The sequence below is a fragment of the Salmo trutta genome, chromosome 31 (genome assembly GCF_901001165.1).
Source record: "Salmo trutta chromosome 31, fSalTru1.1, whole genome shotgun sequence".
NCBI classification, from domain to species: Eukaryota; Metazoa; Chordata; class Actinopteri; order Salmoniformes; family Salmonidae; genus Salmo; species Salmo trutta.
The window spans coordinates 13,187,071-13,204,517 of NC_042987.1; the positions used below are offsets into that span (position 1 = coordinate 13,187,071).

Consider the following 17,447-nt stretch of genomic DNA (forward strand, 5'->3'; position numbering starts at 1 on the left):
TTAGTTAAGTCACAAGGCTCTGTACTCGAGGTTCAGAGTAGCATCAGTAAAACCTTTCTGGATGAATGAATGGCTGTGACAGAACAGAAGTCATCCTGGATGAAATAAACAAATAGTAGAGCTACAGTAGTAGAGCTAGAGCACCAGTCATGAAGGCGACTGACTGACCAAGCCAGGGAACAATGGGGCCATTGGCAGGAGTCCTGAGTGTCCTGCCTGTACTTGGTGGTGAGGAGTTTTGAAGAAAAATGAGCCATTGTCTCTCTGTCATCCTGCTTCCGTCCCTCGGGGAAGCTAAGCAACGTCTCTGGAAGCCATCCCAGAATGCTCACTGTGAAGAATACTAGTCTGGTCAAACCTAGCCGGCCCCATGGAGAGGTAGGTGCTTTTTTCCATTATCCATTTGCGATGCGCTTGTTTTACCTCAGGGGGCTCTTGTGATGTATTTCTTTTAATGTAATGCTATGTACTGTAGTTAGATATGAGTCCACTAAAGCGTATGGGAGGAGAATCAATCTCCTCGTGGAGAATCGTTTTGTATTATCCTTCAGTCTGCCATACAAGTACTACATGCAATGATAATGTAGATTATAATAATCATATAGTTTTATAGTCAAACTTTCTTGGCTGGCAATGTGCAAAATAATCATATTTTTTACTTTGTTTTATTTATTTTATTACAGAATATTTAATATATTTCCTTTATCATTATAGATATTTTATGTGATATGAAAATGATTGAATATATATTAAAATATATGTAACGGTCGTCGTATATAGTGGACCAAGGCACAGCGGGTTGAGTGCTCATTTTATCTTTTATTGAACACTTAACGAACAAAACGAACAGTATTGCAGGCTAACACAGCAGTGCAAAAACAACTTCCCACAAGGGACAGGTGAAAACAGGGCTACCTAAGTATGACTCTCAATCAGCAACAACGATGTACAGCTGTTCCTGATTGAGAGCCATACCAGACCAACACAAAGAAATACACAACATAGATAGAGCATAGAAATACACAACATAGAACATAACCAAAACCCCAGAATACTCTGAACAAACACCCCTCTACATAAACACATATATCAACAAACCCCAAACCAAATAAAACAAACACCCCCCCTGCCACGTCCTGACCAAACTACAATAACAAATAACCCCTTTACTGGTCAGGACGTGACAATATATGAAAATACAATATTATTTACTCTCCAGGCTGTTATTCCAGAAAAGGCACCAGGATGATAAGGCAGACACCCTCTACATGAAAAAACGTGTTATTTCCAACAAAACTTTCTTGGGTTCTCATAGACCAGACCAGGTCACTTACATTATTAAAGGGTGCCTTTGGTCATCAGCCAGTTAAATGGTACCTCAGGTTATCCTCCAGTTACCTGTTGGCACAATTCAAAAGTACATGCTGTATATCAGCAAAGCAACAAGGTCATTGACCTGACACTCTAGGTCATTGACCTGACACTGAAGCACATTTGAAATCTGACAGAAAGTTCCCAAAAATGTTATCTTCTCTGAAAACACATTACTATTCAAATGTTTTTCAGCCGGACATTGCTGCCGTACAGTATTAGGGCATTTCAGTATTATTATGCACATGTTCAATGACTTCATTGGTAGTCTGTATGTAATCAACATTCTCAGTATGGCAAACCTCTAGACATGTGCTGTGTGTTGACAAAGTAATAGTTACATAGTGGCAATAAAACCTATTGAGATTCATATCTATTATTCTGCTGGCATTTCTACACTGGCGATTGCATGTCACTAGGCCTTCCTTGCTCATAGTATTGCATGCAGTGTCCTACTGTACAGATGAATATGCTCAGTGTAGGCTCACCTCAGGCCAACCACCTGATGCTTCCTGTGAGTCTGAACCAACAAGTCAGAAAATACTGATCCCTTATTTTAAGAATGATTATGCGTAAAATAAACAATATCTTCTATATTCTCAGTGTACAAATGGGAAAATAATTGGGCTTTTGCTTTGCAGGAACAAAGCCACTGGGCACAAACTGGTTGAAACATTTTTCAACATCCTTTGTCAAAGTATTGAGGTGGAATCTAAGTCGAAAATAGTAATCAACGTAAATTATTGCTTTTTCCGGGTGAAACTTCAACCACAGGATTCTGTCACCATAGTAACCAACTTTCAATGAAGATGCACGTCTGCATTTCAACCAAAAATCTAAGTTAAAGAATAGGACTGAATCAAATCAAACTTTATTTAAAGTGCATTTAAAGTTTGATTTGATGTAGTCCTATTCTTTAACTTAGACTTTTGGTTGAGATGGAGACGTTATTCCAACCTATCAATTATTAATTTGTAGACAAACTGGAATTAAATCCAGACTAAGTCAGTGGCACAGATGGAACGATCCAAGCAGTAGACACATTTCCTTGCATTGACAACCAAACACAATTCAAAATCACTTTTGAAATACAATAAATAGCCTATTGTCGACAAGTTAACAAATTATATGTTGGACTCACGTCACCAACTCAACCAAAAATAAAAGTTGAAGAATGGGATTAAGCCAGTGGCTCAAATGGAACTATCCAAGCAGTAGATACCACTCCTTTAAATGTTGATATTTGGTTGCATTGTCAACCAAACACAATATGACCTTTACAGCCTTCTTACACACTAATTTAACATTCAAATCAAATTGTATTGGTCACATACACATATTTAGCAGATGTTATTGTGTCTGTAGCAAAATGCTTGTGTTGAGGCCTAATACTGTTATGTAGTCTGTACATTTACATTTTAGTCATTTAGCAGACGCTCTTATTCAGAGCGACTTACAGTAGTGAATGCATACATTTCATACATATTTTTTCCGTACTGGTCCCCCATGGGAATCGAACCCACAACCCTGGCGTTGCAAACACCATGCTCTACCAACTACTCTACCAACTGAGCCACACGGGACCTGCAAACTTGATGATTAAGATGGAGGCATGCGTGGCCACGCAGTCATGGGTGAACAGGGAGTGTAACGTCTGCTTCCAACTCACACCCTCAAACACCTGGATCCCCTGAACGCAGCTCACTCTCCAGATCCCAATCACCTGAATTCTAATCACCTGTTCACACACCTATATGTCATTTTTACACACTATTTAGTTCAGTTCTTTGCACCCCATCACTGTGAGGTATTGTTTGTTTTGTGACACACGTCTTTTGGAGCGCTGTGTTTCTCGTGATTTACTCCTCCAGTGTATGATAGTTTTTGCCTGCCTCACTAACGACACCTTTTGCCTATTCCCTGTCTGTATTTTAGCCTATCGGATTTCCTGTTATCTACCTACTTCCTAATTTCCCAGACTACGTTACTAGCCTTTTCCCTGCCTGTACTGTTGCCCTTTTGAACCCCCTGTGTATGACCTTCTGCCTGCCCCTGGACCCAGCTACCTGCCTCCTCCTGTGGTCCATTGCAATAATCACCTGCTGCGCTCTGCGCTTGAAACCAGCTCTCTGTCTCCCATCGTGTTCATTACAGGGAGTACAGGAGGTGGCTGAGTATGCACCCTTGTGGGGCCCCTGTGTTGAGGATCAGCGAAGTGGAGGTATTGTTTCCTACCTTTACCACCTGGGGGCGGCCCGTGAGGAAGTCCAGGACCCAGTTGCACAGGGCGGGGTTCAGTCCCACGTCCCAAGCTTAATGATGAGCTTGGAGGGTACTATTGTGTTGAATGCTGAGCTATAGTCAATGAACAGCATTCTTACATAGCTATTCCTCTTGTCCAGATGGGATAGGGCAGTGTGCCGTGCGATGGCGATTGCATCATCTGTGGATCTATTGGGGCGGTAAGGAAATTGAAGTGGGTTTAGGGTGTCAGGTAAGGTGGAGGTGATATGATCCTTAACTAGCCTCTCAAAGCACTTCATGATGACAGAAGTGGGTGCTACAGGGTGTTTAGTCATTTAGTTCAGTGACCTTTGCTTTCTTGGCTACAGGAACAATGGTGGACATCTTGAAGCACGTGGGAACTGCAGACTGGGATAGGGGGAGATTGAATATCTCCACAAACACTCCAGCCAGCTGGTGTGCGCATGCTCTGAGGACGCGGCTAGGGATGCCGTCTGGGCTGGCAGCCTTGCGAGGGTTAACACGCTTAAATGTCTTACTTACGTCGGCCACGGAGAAGGAGTAACACATCCATGGTCATCATTTCTATATATGAAGTGTGCATGTTCAAGATAACATTCATAGGTCATCGCAGGTCTATGAGATCTTCACAATCGCTGTAATAATCTGTGCAGAATCTCGAACGGCATCGATCACTTGCACACTGCACACTGCAATCCAGGTCATTTGGCTGTGCTAATAGTGAGAAGCATAGTGATAACACATTAATACTGTATGTTGTATAAATAAACAAAATATATGACATTGTATTCCCATTTGAACTTTGATATGCTTTTAAATGGTTGAAAGAGCATTTCAGTGACAACTAAACCAAAAATCAGACACTGCATAGTGATAACGCATTGGAAATTCAACAAACTTTTGGCTGTCTTTTTGATTGGGTGAATATAGGTTGTAATCTCATTGATCAATGTTTCAACCAAAAATTACCCAATTATCCACATTGAAGTGACGTCGTGTGCCCATTTTCAAGGCTCTGACCGTGTGAAAGATGCACCATAGACTAAGCCATCAGATTCAACACATTATTTAAGTATAGCTAATGTGTTTCTATACCCATTTGCATAAATATATGCAATGTAGATGTGATGTAGATGTGTAATTAGTGACCAGCTTTTAATTGCGTCCCATGAATCTCAACAACACGTACGTTTTGAAACTCTACGGTGTAGCTACAGTCCAAGCAGAATAAAAGCTTGTTAATTCTCTTACTAAGTAGGCTTGATATGATCTGATTGCCTAATTCTGACCAAACATTTGCTGTAGCATTTGTTACAGGCTAGGCTAAGGGTTGTGTAGTGGTACAAGATAGCCTTTTGTCATATTGTTTCAGCCTGAGACAGCAATGCATGCATGACCATTCAGATACATGGATGCCACCTAGTGTTTTAAAACCTCCAGTGGCGAAAACAGATGTGATGGGTCGAAATTACATACTGTACCATTAACAATGAATATGACCTCTTGCATTTAAGAATACGATTATATTATTTGCATATTGCACATGATGTATTCTCTCCCTACCTGTGAATACAATATATGTTATTGTTTGACCAATCAAAATAAAAAATGTAAAACATGCAACAATGCATTAGTAAGTGGATTTTAATGAGGTTATACACCACATAAATTCTTATAAATATTGTATTATCATGTATTTTCTGACCTCTTATCTGTATCAAAGTATTTTTTTATGAAATCAGCATCATCTTTTTATACTCTAGCATTATCTAACTATCAAACATACTCCACATAAAACCATAAACAGGCCCTAACGGGCTGACATCAACACCTTGATCTTATTACTGTACTAGTCATGTAATATCACTTAGACGGTGGCAGGAGCAAGAGTCATAGATATACGATTCTGCTGTCAGCTATTGTTGTGTAAGACAACACGGCATGGAGGAGCTAGGGAGCGTTGGCTGATGCTATCATATTAGGCCTGTGGGAGCGCTGCCAGTGGCTGAAGTTCACTGAGTTGGTGGTTCTGTCTCTTACACTGCAGTAAAAGGCTAGCTTACTAAGAGCTCTGGGGGTGTTGCTTTACTAAGCATTTCTCTGCTACTGAAATCCAAATGACCCCGAATAGGTCTGCTGCTCTTCGGGCCAGGCCTGGGTCCACCCCATGACATGGTCAGTTATGACAAGATAATGTTAAAGTTTAAGGACCTCCAGCACTCCAAGCAAGCTTTGTTGTTTGTTGCTTGGTTTGTTTTAAGGGGAAGTTGTGTGGAGTGATTCTCCTCTTGACCTGATAATCATGCAATGTATTTCAGAGCACATCAATATTAGAACATTATAGTCATTCTTTTGCTGTATAAATATGAATGTAATATTTATGTGTATATATGTGGATCGCATGGCAGAATCATGTTTGAGTATTTTTTTAATTGTATGGAGGGCATCATTATATAATCCAGAATATGATTATTGCACATTTATAACAGAAAGTACTTAATTGGTCATCTTCTTAAATTAGGGTAAAGCAGGAGCTTGAAGACATTTGAAATTGAGTTTTAGTCTATGATAGGCAATGTACAATATAATAATGGGAAGTGCGAAAAATGTGTGTGAGAAGAGCAGGGGAGTGTGAAGTGACCAAAGGTTGTGATGTGGGTCGCATAAGGATGACATGAAGTCAGCTAGTAACTTCACAAACATCTAATCATCTTGACAGACAATATCTTAATTGTGAGCTGTAGGATATAACACTTTCAAATCCATTTTTTTCTCTTAAGATTCAACTTAGATATTAGCACTGCCTTTCTCTTGCTTGCTGCCTTATTGAAAGTTTATAACAATGCCTGGTGCTTTCACCTCAGAACCCAGGTGAATGGAAAATGTGGTGCTCTTCTGGCAATTTTCATGCATTTTTACATGAAGCGGCTTAGAGTGTCTTTGATATAAGCGAAAGACATGGTCCATGCCAAGTAGACAGTACTCGGCACTCTTTAGAACATATATGGGTGAGGAAAGATACTGTAAAAATGCTTTTTAGATATTCCCGAGCAATCAAGAAACATTCCCACAACATTAGCTAAGCTTCTGTCACGGTTGTCGTATGATGAAGGAGCGGACCAAAGCGCAGCGTGTGTATCATTCCACATTTTCTTTATTAAACTGTGAAACTATGCAATACATACAAATAAACTAATAAACAAAACAACAAACCGTGACGAAGCGGTGCAACATACACTAACTCAAAATCCCTTCTCCCACAACCCCAGGTAGGAAAAACAACTACTTAAGTATGATCTCCAATTAGAGACAACAATAACCAGCTGTCTCTAATTGGAGATCATCCCAAAAAACAACAACATAGAAATACAGAAACTAGAACATAACATAGAAAATCTAAACTAGACAACCCCGTCACGCCCTGACCTACTCTACCATAGAAAATAACAACTTCTATGGTCAGGACGTGACAGCTTCCCATGAAGATATAGTTAGGGTTTACCTAACATTAGGATGATAACCCAAAAACATTCAAAGAATGATAAAAAAATAAAATGATTTAATAACATTTTCAGAAAATGTTTTCAATTAAATATCCTTGGAATGTTCTACTAACATTAACTAAAATGTTGTGCTAAACAGCTGTAATAACCACCACAGAACATTCCCCAAACGTTCTCATTAGGTTTCCAGGTAACGTAATAACGGAATATACCAGTGATGTTTTTAGACATACTGTCGCAACAAAATGTGAGAGCAATAGAAATGTTTCTGAGTAAACATTACGGGAATGTTTTGCTAATGTTGGTGGAGATTCTATTAAAAACACCCATAACAACAACCACCATGCTCTCAAAAAGTTATAGCGTGACGTTGTGTCATTGTCACGACTGTCGTAGGAATGAGCGGACCAAAGTGCAGCGTGTGTCGTTCCACATTTTATTTATACTGTGAAACTATGCAATACATAAATAAACTGAATGACAAAAATCAACAAACCGTGACGCAGAGATGAACACATACACAACTCAAAATGAATCACCCACAAAACCCAGGTGGAAAAACCCCTACTTAAGTATGATCTCCAATTAGAGACAACGAGGACCAGCTGCCTCTAATTGGAGATCATCCCAAACAAAACCCCAACATAGAAATACAAAACTAGAACCTAAAAATAGAAAACATAGAAACCCCCCCCTCTCACGCCCTGACCTACTCTACCATAGAAAATAACATCTTTCTATGGTCAGGACTTGACAGTCATGATTGTTCCAATAACGTTCCCTAAACATTCTTCAGAAATCATGTCTGGATTCAATTCAATTGGTTCTGAGAAAAAATTACTGGAACATTCTGCTAACATTAATGGAGATGTCATCCGAGACACCTACCTATGTACAGGATCTTAATTTGACCAGTTTCTCACAGCAGGAAAATAATCCTAGTAATGTGAATTACTAGGTTATTATATTTAATTGAAATGTTGGAATGGGTTAATACATTTTTTGTTAGGGCAAATCAAGTCTGAAATGTTAAAGTGGTAATTAAAAACTTTAAGAATTTTTAAACCTTGAATACACTACACATTTTTTTTACTGTGGTGCAGGAAAATTTGTCCTGCAACAGGGTGGTCTAATTAAGATCCTGTATAGGCCTAACAACCAATGATGTACATTGATAACAACAAACAGCCCTGCAAACTGGGATCATTCCCAGAACATTAGCTAACATTCCAATTAAGTTCCAGTTAGGGATTGAGCTAACATTAGGATGATAACATCCCACAAACATTCAAAGAATGTTTTTGATCACCAATATATATTTTTTAAGAAAATGTTTTAAATGAAATGTTCTCCTAACATTCATTAAAATGTTGTTCACAAAATCTGTAACAACTACTACAAAGCAACATTCCCCTAAGGTTCTCATTAGGTTTCCAAGGAATGTAATAACACAATGTTCCGGTAATGTTCTTGGAACATACTGCCACAACAAAATGTGGGAGCAATAAAAGTTGTTCTGAGGAAACATTGCAGGAACGTTCTGCCAATGCTGATTGATATGTTATTCAAAAGACCCATAACAACAATCATGGAATATTCCTAAAATGTTCTCATAAAGTTATAGTGACGTTATAACATGATGGTTCTAATAAAGGTCCCTGAACATACAGCGCCTTGCAAAAGTATTCATCCCCCTTGGCGTTTTTCCTATTTTGCTGCATTACAACTTGTCATTTAAATACATTTTTATTTGGATTTCATGTAATGGACATACAGAAAATAGTCCAAATTGGTGAAGTGAAATGAAAAATATTGTTTAATAAAAAAGTGGTGCGTGCATATGTATTCACCCCCTTTGTTATGAAGCCCCTAAATAAGATCTGGTGCAACCAATTACCTTCAGAAGTCACATAATTAGTTAAATAAAGTCCACCTCTGTGCAATCTGTGTCACATGATTTGTCACATGATCTCAGTTTAAATACACCTTTTCTGAAAGGCCCCAGAGACTGCAACACCACTAAGCAAGAGTCACCACCAAGCAAGCGGCACCATGAAGACCAAAGAGCTCTACAAACAGGTCAGGGACAAAGTTGTGGAGAAGTACAGATCAGGGTTGGGTTATAATAAAAATATCAGAAACTTTGAACATCCCACGGAGCACCATTAAATCCATTATAAAAAAATTGAAAGAATATGGCACCACAACAAACCTGCCAAGAGAGGGCCGCCCACCAAAACTCATGGACCAGGCAAGGAGGGCATTAATCAGAGAGGCAACAAAGAGACCAAAGATAGTATCTGTCCATAGGACCACATTAAGCCGCACACTCCACAGAGCTGGACTTTATGGAAGAGTGGCCAGAAAAAAAGCCATTTCTGAAAGAACAAAATAAGCAAACATATTTGGTGTTTGCCAAAAGGCGTGGGAGACTCCCCAACCATATGGAAGAAGGTACTCTGGTCAGATGAGACTAAAATTGAGCCTTTAGGCCATCAAGGAAAATAGATGGCGCTACATACAGGGAAATTATTGAGGGAAACCTGTTTCAGTCTTCCAGAGATTTGAGACTGGGACGGAGGTTCACCTTCCAGCAGGACAATGACCCTAAGCATACTGCTAAAGCAACACTTGAGAGGTTTAAGGGAAACATTTAAATGTCTTGGAATGGCCTAGTCAAAGCCCAGACCTCAATCCAATTGAGAATCTGTGATATGACTTAACGATTGCTGTACACCAGCGGAACCCATCCAACTTGAAGGAGCTGGAGCAGTTTTGCCTTGAAGAATGGGCAAATTCCCAGTGGCTAGATGAGCCAAGCTTATAGAGACATACCCCAAGAGACTTGCAGCTGTAATTGCTGCAAAAGGTGGCTCTAACAAAGCATTGACATGGGGGGGGGGTTATAACATGATGATCCAGAATTGTTCTAAAAACATACTTCAATGATGGAAGTAGTTCTGAAAACATTGCTGCAATGTTCTGCTAATATTGATGTGTAATTTAACATTATTATATGAAGTTACCAAACTTTGAAAAAAGGGCACTTACGTCATTATATTTTATAAGAGTATTGTCATACATAGCTATAGCTTTTTTAAAGAATGACAATCAAGTAGATTTGAACCTGCGATCTACCATTTTCAAGCCCTGTAGGATACTTAGTCTGCTGCACAACAAGGATCCTAATGTTTCTATTGGATTTCCATTTGTACTGAAATCCTTAAATGATGATCCAAACTATGGCTACTGTATGTCTTAGTACATATGCACATCTGTGTACACCTCACAACAGGCAATAATTTAACATGACTTCTGAAATCAAGTTTGTAGGGAAAATAAAAGTCAATATATACTGTAAACAGGACTGGTAGAGTAAGAAACATTAGAGGATATTTATTTTTCTAGATTTAGTTAACCTATCTTTTGCGAAGACAAAAACAACAACCTGGAAGTCAGAGTAAAGGTGTAAACAACTTTTTATTTATGTTAGGACTATTCCAGTGGCACAATGGATTAATTTCAGGGATAGCACTCCAAAGCTCCCAGGTTCAATCCCAGCTTTGGACTATATGTCAAAACTATGTTTGTACAATAAATGTATTATACATTGTCATGTGATTCCAAATAAATGCCATATATTTTTCAACTTCACTGTTAGCCTACACCTGTTGTTTATGAATTATGTGACAAATAAAATTTGATTTGATTTACATGGATTATTGTAGAACTAACTTCCTCAACAATAAGATAACACTAACGCATGAAACAAACCTCTGTGGACTGTTCAAAACTTAATTGTATCATTCTGGGAACATAGGAATAAGGAATAACATTCTAAGAACATTGAGGGAATGTTTTGTGCACCCTGATGTAAACATTGTAATAATGTCATCACAACTGGATTTTGTGTTTTAGGAACCTATCTCTTGTGATATACCCACACTGTTCCCACAACCTAATTAAATGTTCTGGGAACCTTTAAAAAAAGTTTTTTTTTCAATCTGGGAACATTCTTGTAACATCAGGTGAATGTTTTTTTCACCCTAAATGAAACGTTTAATCATCCGCACAACTCGACAGTTTTTGTGTTTTGGGAACATATCTTTTGTGATGTCCCCACCATGTTCCCACAAACTAATGAAACATTCTTTGAAACTTTAAAGAACAGACAAGGTGTGTTCTGGGAACATTCTTGCAACGTTAAGCAAATGTTTTATACAAACATTGTATAATCATCAGCACAACTGGACCATTCTTGTTATGAGAACATTAGCTGCAACCTAACGAATGTTCTGGGAACTTTCACAGAACCAAATTTGGTTTACTGGGATATACCAAACTTGTAGAAAAAAAGCTAAACCAGAGGATTGATGGAGCTCAAGTAAGACTTATCCCATTTTTGGCATCATCCATTTAATGAACAAACAAATAACACTTAATCTGCATCAACAACATTTAAACCAGAGTCCTTATCCTTACATCCACCTCAGGTCAAGTGCAACATCTGCCTGAAAGCCAGAGTACTGATACATAACTTCTTACTGACAACAGAATAGACAAGGCAATATATGCTTTTCATTACATTCCCACTATTTCTCTCAACTTACATAAAAATGAAAGGGATATTAATGTCTGCTCATCATGTTCTACCTAAAGGCAATGTCAGTCTTGAGGCTGTTCAGTTCTGTCTCAGTATACTGTCGTACAGAATTTCTGCGTAGAGAAGACTTAATTCTTAGTGTGTTTATACTATCTGAACACAGTAAAACCAAAACCTCCAGTTAGATAGTTAGCAGGCCTAGTGTTCTCATGGAACATATTTTTTGGGGGCTGTATGTAAAAATGCACTCTTTGTCCGTTTTTGTTCTAAGAAATGTTGTTACAGTGTATACATAGTCCTTACGTAAGGATAAGCAAGGGTTTCAGTGGAGCAAGAGCATTTCAACCATTCCACTGCATTCTGAAATTGTTTAGGGCAGTCAAACTTTACAGGCAATTTACAATCTACATCAGATGTACATTCTTTTAAGTTATATAAATATATAGCAAAATGCCAGAGAACATTTGCAGCATGTTACATTTGTTAAAGTTTGAGTCCACCTGCTTTTTATAGTTGGACCATGTCCACGTCCTTCACAGCTATACTGCAATGCCTTGTTGACTAAGAGTAGACATCCAAGTTCAGCTGAAGGAAGTTTTTCTTGGATAATGTTGGCATCCACCTCTAGGCTCTTCACCCCAATCGCTTCGGTGGACTTGAGCCTCTGTCAAACTGGCAAGGGATGCACAGACCCAAGGGGTAGGATAGGATAGGCTTGGCTGAAAAACGGAGAGAAAAGTGAACAAATGAAAGAGGACTGCCACTACTCTCAGGCAGCCTACAGGATATTCCCTACTCTGCTCTGCACTGCCCGGTAAGGGCAGTTGGATGATGTGGGGGAGAGGAGAACGGGGGAAAGCACCGGCCGAGTCGCATGCTTTGCTCTGGTGTCTTGTGTCACTCTTTTCTCTGGGGGCCACGTCCAAGTCACATGGCTTTGCTTGATCTGTTACATAAACACAGACCTCCGTGGCCTCTAGTCGGCTCCCGTCAACTTAGTTCTGCAGCGAGGGAAAAACTCTCCGGGAAAGTGACATTGGCAAGGGGCTGAGGAGAGGAGAGCTGTCGAGGTGTTCACTACTCTTCTGTCCATGTGTCCTTGTTGTTGCATCATTCCAACTCCACTGCAGTCAGACAGCACAACTCTCACTGACCTCTTCGAGGTGACAAATAACTGACCACGAGCAAATGCTTGTGGAGCTGTCGTTTGAACAGAATGTGCCATTTTGTGCAGCAACAAATGATTATAAAAGGAATCTGCAGGTGGTTTATCAACTCAACAGATCATTGAATAAATATTAACTGAATGAACATAATTTATTATATAATGACTAACTTATTATAACCAGAAAATAACATAAATAGATTAGGCTAGTTACTTGACCATCTGTGTCTTTTGGGTGGCAGCAAGAGTTTAGAGCTGTGTATGTGATCCGACTAAGAGAAGAAGCCACGTGATGGTCTGACTGTGTTGCTCCCCCCTAGGGACAGCACAGCACATGGCTGTCTAGATGAACCCCAAATGCTCCAGTGATTCCAGCAGCATCCCATCTCCTCCTTCCCTTGACCCCCAGCAGGGGTACATGCAATGCCAGAACTCCTCAGTCAGATGCAGGGATGGGGGGAGAAAGGGATGGAAGGAGGAGGGGATGTTTGGAGGCAAAGCCTCTGGAGGATGGGTGGGTCCTTCAGGTCCAGCTGGCTTGGTTTCAGAGCCAGCGCCCACTCAGTCCGCTCACTCACACACCCTCACATCTCAACACTAAAATGGCCAAGATGCTCATCTTGCACACTCTCACAGAGCTCTCCACACTCTCTTCAGCCCGCTCAGTTTTCACGCGACTCTCATATCACACTCTCATGAATGAATGTTTAAAGAAGTGTATATTTCATGAGTCTTTTTGGAAAATACTGGTCTTTAGGTGAAAAATGATAATTTAAGAATGACCAGTAACCCTTATTCTGTGTCAGAGGTTTCCAGTGATGTCTGAGCAGAAATAAAATGTTGATAAATTGGCCAAGTCAGTGAGGTATTAGCAAGGGAATCATCCAAAATACAGGTGATAAAAGTGACATTTGTTATCCACACTCCCCAGTTTGCTTATGAAAGAGATTGATATAAGGCTTGTACCTGCTCTGTATCCAGATATATGTAATTTAATGATGATTCTTGACTTCTGAGTATCTTTCTGAGGAAGACTGTAAGTCACTCCACACCACAGTCATATGGTCATTGTAGCACTGGCATTAGCCAGATACTGGTCTCTTTCCTGTTGTGCACCAATTTCAGTTTAGCTGACAGTCACTTCCAGTATTAAACAGTAGTACGATGGCTGGCTCACAATAAAAGTGATTGAGGAACAATTTTTTCAATTAGAAATTAAGTATATCAGCTCGGATTTCTTCATGGAGACAAATATTTATGGGCAAAGAACCATGTGGTATGAATGAGGCACATGGTTTGCCTCTACTGTACTCATAGATGCATTTTAGTCATATGAAAAAAGCGGTCACATGCGCTAAGTAACATTGTGCTTCCAGTTCTACGGCCTGACAAAAAGCCTTGAGTGTTAACACCATGTCGGGAAAAGACGTCGAGTGTAGTGTGGAGTGGGACCTGTCCACCAGTCCCATCTCTGGCCATTCGCCTGGATGGAACATCTAAATATTTGGACACTTGATATGACTGAGTGTACCTGTTGGATACATTGAAGCGGATCTGCTCTAAGGCAATGTGTTTTTTATCTCTGTGTGGCACTTTGGAGAGTGGATATCCCAGCAGGCTAACCCTCTCTCTCTCCATTGTTGTTTGTTATAATCAAGGACATCTGTTGTACTGTATATAAATATACAATTCCAGTAGGTGTTGGTCTGTGTGAGTGTTTGTATATTTAAATGACTGAGAGAAAGAGAGTGAGAGAGAAGAGAGAGAAGACTCATATTTATATGCATCACCATCCATATGCCAACCACTATGCAGATGCATCTACTTTCCACATTGTGTATTTTCAAGGCAAGCTATCTCATCCACAACTTAGCTTTACAGATACCCTAGGCATGGGGAAGTGAGGAGAGGCAGTGGTGTGGTGCACCATGTCTTGCTGAGATCAGAGAAGTGGCAGAGAGAGGACGAGCTGTCATCATCTGTGTTAAGCTACAGGGGAGTGAGTGTTGAGCAGTGTTGAGTTACAGGGGAGTGAGTGTTGAGCAGTGTTGAGTTACAAGGGAGTGAGTGTTGAGCAGTGTTGAGTTACAGGGGAGTGAGTGTTGAGCAGTGTTGAGTTACAAGGGAGTGAGTGTTGAGCAGTGTTGAGTTACAGGGGAGTGAGTGTTGAACAGTGTTGAGTTACAAGGGAGTGAGTGTTGAGCAGTGTTGAGTTACAAGGGAGTGAGTGTTGAGCAGTGTTGAGTTACAAGGGAGTGAGTGTTGAGCAGTGTTGAGTTACAAGGGAGTGAGTGTTGAGCAGTGTTAAGCTACAGGGGAGTGAGTGTTGAGCAGTGTTGAGTTACAAGGGAGTGAGTGTTGAGCAGTGTTGAGTTACAAGGGAGTGAGTGTTGAGCAGTGTTGAGTTACAGGGGAGTGAGTGTTGAGCAGTGTTGAGCTACAGGGGAGTGAGTGTTGAGCAGTGTTGAGTTTCAGGGGAGTGAGTGTTGAGCAGTGTTGAGTTACAGGTGGGTGGGTGTTGAACAGTGTTGAGCTATAGAGGCTGAGTGTTGAGCAGTGTTGAGCTACAGGTGGGTGGGTGTTGAACAGTGTTGAGCTATAGGGGGGTGAGTGTTGAGCAGTGTTGAGCTACAGGGGGCTGAGTGTTGAGCAGTGTTGAGCTATAGAGGCTGAGTGTTTAACAGTGTTGAGCTACAGGTGGGTGGGTGTTGAACAGTGTTGAGCTATAGGGGGGTGAGTGTTGAGCAGTGTTGAGCTACAAGGGGCTGAGTGTTGAGCAGTGTTGAGCTATAGAGGCTGAGTGTTTAACAGTGTTGAGCTATAGGGGTTGGTTGTTGAGCAGTGTTGAGCAGTGTTGAGCTATAGGTGGCTGAATGTTGAGCAGTGTTGAGCTATAGGGTGGTGAGTGTTTAGCAGTGTTGAGCTTTAGGGAGTGGGTGGGGAAGGGAAGGCTGGAGGTGTTGCCACTAACAAGCCTCCCTCAGCTGAGTGGGTGTTAATTTCAATCTGCAGTCAGATGTCCTTAAATTTGACCCTCTGGTCAGGGTCACTTGCCAGGGTAGGGAGGGAGAGATTTTTTCCTTGTCTTTCTCGTTCTCTTTTTTTATACTTCCTTCTTGGGCAAAAGGCTGGCGTAATAGAAAACAGACACGAGTCAGAATGTGAGGCATTCACAGGAGAAAGAGTTCAGTTCTGTCCTCACAGTGTGGATAAGTCAGGAAAGGATAAGCAGAAAAGGCTAAGTAGTCTTCTTATACAATGTTTGTTGTTTTTACTATGTGTGGGAGGTTATGTTGTTGTTAGCTAGTGTGTCACAGCATCAGATCAGGATCAGGATGGACCCTCCATGCCATCGGCACGGACTTGGCACGGGTTGGCCGTGAAAATGTGGACAAAGTTATGTCTGAACAGAGCGTGCAGTGCAACTTCTTCTCCAGGTGGGTTTTGTTCATTCTCTCTCTCTTCATTCTCTAGGATGCGTAGCTCTTTTCTCTGTCATACTGTAGGTGTTGTAGACTGAACATTTGAAATGACATTACAATCATTTGATGCACAATTCAGATGTAGAATGTTACATTTTAATTGTATGCCAAATGTAGCATGGTTTTAAATCAACAGGGTAAAAGTATGGTGCAGAAATATGTATTGAAATGAGCCCAATATGTCTCCTCAGGCACCAGTTTTATTTCAAAACATATACATATTTTAGTCCCACTGTGTAAAGCTGGAAGGATATTATTTTGCAGCAAATAATAATCTGACACCAGGTCATTTGTAATTCTTTATCATGTATATTCTCTTAGGTCGCTACAACCTAAACCTTTCTTAATTTCTCAAATTGGTTGTTCTCAGTTGGCCATAGATGGTGATGTTGCCGCTGCAACAATGGGGATAGAGAGAAAATGTTGAGTTATGGACTAATATTAAGAGAACTGCTCTGATATCGTCAATAAACGTGGTCCTATGTGGGCTGGGGAGGGGGGATGGGTGGGTATTTTGAATGTCTTCTTTAATCCTTACTGTTGTGTCTTGGCTGTGTTACCATAAATAAATAAAACATGTAATAAAAAATATATAAAATGCAGAGAAGAATTCCACGCAATTACGGCAAGGTGTTACTGCAACTTGTTTACACCAGGCTAATAAATACTTGTTCTATAAGATATAGAGATGTAGTTCTCATTATTGTTTTCTTGTTATACAGATTGGTACCATTTGAAATATATTTGACATGTTTTTAAAATATTGGGTTAGATTATGTTTAATGATGAATAAAAGTGATAAACTATAATTTTACATGACTTATTCATATTAGGACACAGGTCAAAAGTCAAGGTCATGAGGGCAAGTCAGGTGGGATCACCTTTGATGGGAGAACAAATCTTATGTTGTGATACAGAAATGGAATGATAGCCTACATAAAAACAAACCATTTATTTTGTCATATCACACAGTCATTTATTTTCCTTCAGCTAAGTGCGGATACTGAAATCAATATTTACAAGATTGATTGATATTAAGAATAGGGTTGCAAAGCTTG

The 17,447-nt window shown here is 40.0% G+C and overlaps 1 protein-coding gene across 3 annotated transcripts in view; it reads left to right on the forward strand.

The window, feature by feature from the left end:
* The first annotated feature begins 254 nt into the window (after positions 1-254).
* LOC115169576 (gap junction gamma-1 protein-like) overlaps positions 255-17,447 on the forward strand; it is a 39,422-nt gene continuing 22,229 nt past the window's right edge. For 2 of the 3 annotated variants that reach the window (XM_029725316.1, XM_029725314.1), the window contains exon 1: positions 16,016-16,344. The gene's annotated coding sequence lies outside the window, so the exon portion shown is untranslated. Of the gene's footprint in view, positions 379-16,015; positions 16,345-17,447 lie in introns of those variants that run through there. The other variant, XM_029725315.1, reaches the window with a different exon arrangement.